This window comes from Dipodomys ordii, unplaced genomic scaffold (assembly GCF_000151885.1).
Source record: "Dipodomys ordii isolate 6190 unplaced genomic scaffold, Dord_2.0 Scaffold364, whole genome shotgun sequence".
NCBI lineage: Eukaryota > Metazoa > Chordata > Mammalia > Rodentia > Heteromyidae > Dipodomys > Dipodomys ordii.
In genome coordinates, this window is record NW_012267580.1 from 246,175 (window position 1) to 249,734 (window position 3,560).

The following is a 3,560-nucleotide window of genomic DNA, read 5'->3' on the forward strand; positions in this document are numbered from 1 at the left end:
CACAGTTCAAAGCTAGCCCAGAGAAGGAAAGCCTGTGACACTCCTATCTCCAATTAACCACCAGAAAACCAACGTGGCTCTCTGTGGCTCAAGTGGTAGAGTGCTCACCTTGAGCTAAAGAGCTTAGGGACAGTGTGCAGGCCCAGAGTTCAAGCCCCATAAGTGACAAAATGAAATAAAATAGGAGATCTAACAGACAGTGCAGAGGAGTCCAGATCTGAATACTGCTCCTTCTATCTCCAAAGTTTGTTTTAGTACCAACATAGCACTGATACCAGTGGGATATCTTGTTCACTCCAGAGAAATATCTGGATTCCCTGAGTAGAATTTGGGGCTTAAAATCTTATTCATGAAGCAGAGGTCTCCAACAGGGCAGAGAAAAGGAGTCTACTGCACAGGCCTTTCACACAGGATATTATGTGCTTCAGTATGTAAGAAACAACACACATTCTTAACAGATTGTTTTTAAACATGTAAGTTGAGAAAGGCAGAACTAGGAGTTTATGGTTAGTAGACAGGGAGATAATTCAATAGAAAAGGACTGCAGTGACTGAAGAAGTCTGGAGCCGGGCACTGGTGGCTCACGTCTGTAATCCTAGCTACTCAGGAGGTTGAGATCTGAGATCACAGTTCAAAACCAGCCTGAGCAAGAAAGCCTGTGAGCCCAGGAGACTCTTATCTCCAATTAATCAGCAAAAAGCTGGAAGTGAAGCTGTAGCTGAAGTGATAGAGTACTGACCTTGAGCATAAAAGGTCAGAGATAGCGTCTGAGTTCAAGCCCTAGGACCATTGAGTGCACATGCACACACACACACACACACACACACACAATGGCAAAATGAATGAGACAAAATAAAGAATGACACTTTCAAACAGTAAGAAATGTAGCTGGTGGTACAGGTGATTCACCACCTGTAGTTTGAAGCCAGTCCAGAATAGTTCTTTAGGCTCTATCTCCAAAATAACCAGAAAAAAATGCTAGAGTGGAGGCATAGTTCAAGTTGTAGAGCATCAGCAGAGCAAGCAGTTGAGTGTTGGGCCCTGAGTTTGAACCCCAGTCTCAATCTCTCTCTCTCTCTCTCTCTCTCTCTCTCTCTCTCTCACACACACACACACACACACACACACACACATACACAAGAAAAAGAAAGAAGAGAAAGAAAGAAGAAAAAGAGAGAAAGAAAGAAAACAAGCAAGCAAGCAGAGAAAGAAGAAATCTATCTCATGGAAATTAAAGTTCTTAAATTTATTCAAGAGAAAGGGGGTGTAGGGGTATATGACAAAAAGGTCCTATGCAGGAGTCATTAGAATAATTTTTTATTTCTTTTTATTTTTAAAAAGGTTCTCTTGTGTTCAATTCACAAGCTGGCCTCAAACCCACAATCCTCCCACTTCAACCTCAGGAGTCCTGAGATTACAGGTGTGCACCAGTACAGCTGGCTTATGTATTTCTAAGAATACTATTTCAGAATAAATGAAAAATGATAGGCATTTCAATGCCAACATCTTTATCTAATAAAGAAAACTATATTGAAAATGAAAAGGTATGGAAGTAGAGCTTATTGCTCTGATAAAGCACTAGCCTTGAGTAGAGCTCAGGGAGAGCACCTAGGCCTGGAGATCAGGCTCCAGTACTCACACCAAAAAAAGAATAATTTTTAAATTGAAATGTATTTATAAAATATAGTAAGGATTAATACCATTAGAATTCACTAAGGAAATATGGAATCTCTCCTCCCAGATGGAAAACAAGAAATGCCATGAATAAGCAACTTACTATGAGATGTAAATGACAAACTTGAAACACACCAGTCCTCAAGACCCTTTTCCCACCATACTAGCAAATATGTGAATGAGCTACTGTCCTGTTCAATGAAGAAATGGGAAAATTGGCATTGTCGGTCTAGGGCAGGCAGAGACTTCAGCAGAACATTTTCAGAACATTAATCAAATTAATGCATCGAAACCTTAAAAGTTCTAGAGAAGTTCTACTTCTAGAGCTAAAGATTAGCCAAAATCTGATCTAGTAACACTACTTGAGGAATTTACCCTTAAGAAAGAACTAGGGATGTACATAGGATTCACTCATAAACATATTCATTATAAACTGACTTGTGGAAAAACTGAAATAATCAGAAAACCTAGTAGGAAAATTAGTTTAATAGGTTATGGTATAATTCATTTAGAATCTTACATGGCCATCACAATTCATGTTATACTTATTAGATTTTCTTTTTCACCTTTGGGAAAATCAAGTTAGTTAGATGTGTAAGGAAGTATTGACTTGAAAGAATGTCTATCATACACTGGTACATTAACAAAACAAGTCACAGATTAGTGTTTAGACATGAGTCCTTATAAGGATTAAATACATCTTGTAGGGACATTTACTGGGAATGACATAATACCAAGGGGACAAAAATAGGTTCCTGAAGGGTAAAAAGAATCTTACAGATAGACATATGTATTTAGGATATAATTAATCCAATACTACATTAAAATTTCACTGGGATGAGGAACTGATAGGGAGCAGAAAAAGTGTATAAAAAAGTTTTGAAAAACTCAAGTTACGTGAAGTAAGCCAGACCCAAAGAAATAGAGGTCCCATTGTTTCCCTCATTTGCAATAATTAGTATATGTCTAGGATAATTTTATCAGATGAGCAGAAAAACTCAAAAGCTATGTACATATGACCATATAAGATGATGCTAAGTGAAATGAACCCATAGATATGGACACAAGAGGTCTTTCTTTATTGTTGTTTTTAATGTACTATGTGATTTTTTTGTTTCCTTTGTATGTTCTTCCCCCTATGATATATCCCCTGTTGTCACTGTACTTGATTTTGCTGCCCTGCATCTTATATATACATTTGTTTAATTTGGGGAGGGGAAAGGGAATAACAAAATGCTGAAACAAGGGCACAGGATGATTCATTGTAATAATGATACCCACAAGACAGTATATTGGAAATGAACTTTACAACTATGTGTGGGGGGCGGCAGGGGGGAGATGGATGAGGGAGGTGGGGGAGGGAAGGGGTAACAATGTTCAACAAGAAATGTACTCATTGCCTTACTCATGTAACTGTAACCACTCTGTACAGCATCTGTACAATAAAACAAAAAAAATTTTAAAAGGTTCCTGAGAGTGAAGAATGAAAATCAAGAGTTAGTTTGAGACATTGGTAAAAAGACTTATAAAGGGGGACTTAGATGGATAGCCACTTCATATTACCTTCCATTTGGAAGACTTAAATACATAATTTTCAAAAGATTAATAATCTATTTATAAATATTGTGATTGGCACACCTGTAGGCTTAAAAAGATTTTCATAATATATATTAAGTTTATAGCTGGTGACAGGCTGGGGGTGAATCTCAATGGTAGATCACAAGCTTATTAGCAGGAATGAGGCCCTGAGTTCAATCCTCAACACCAGTAAGAGAGGGAAAAATGGTTTTAACATAGTGCATATATTGTGTCATTCTATTTAAGCAGGAAAAAAATAGTTAATGGGAAGAAAATTCCAGAAGGATATAACTAAAGTGATGACTATA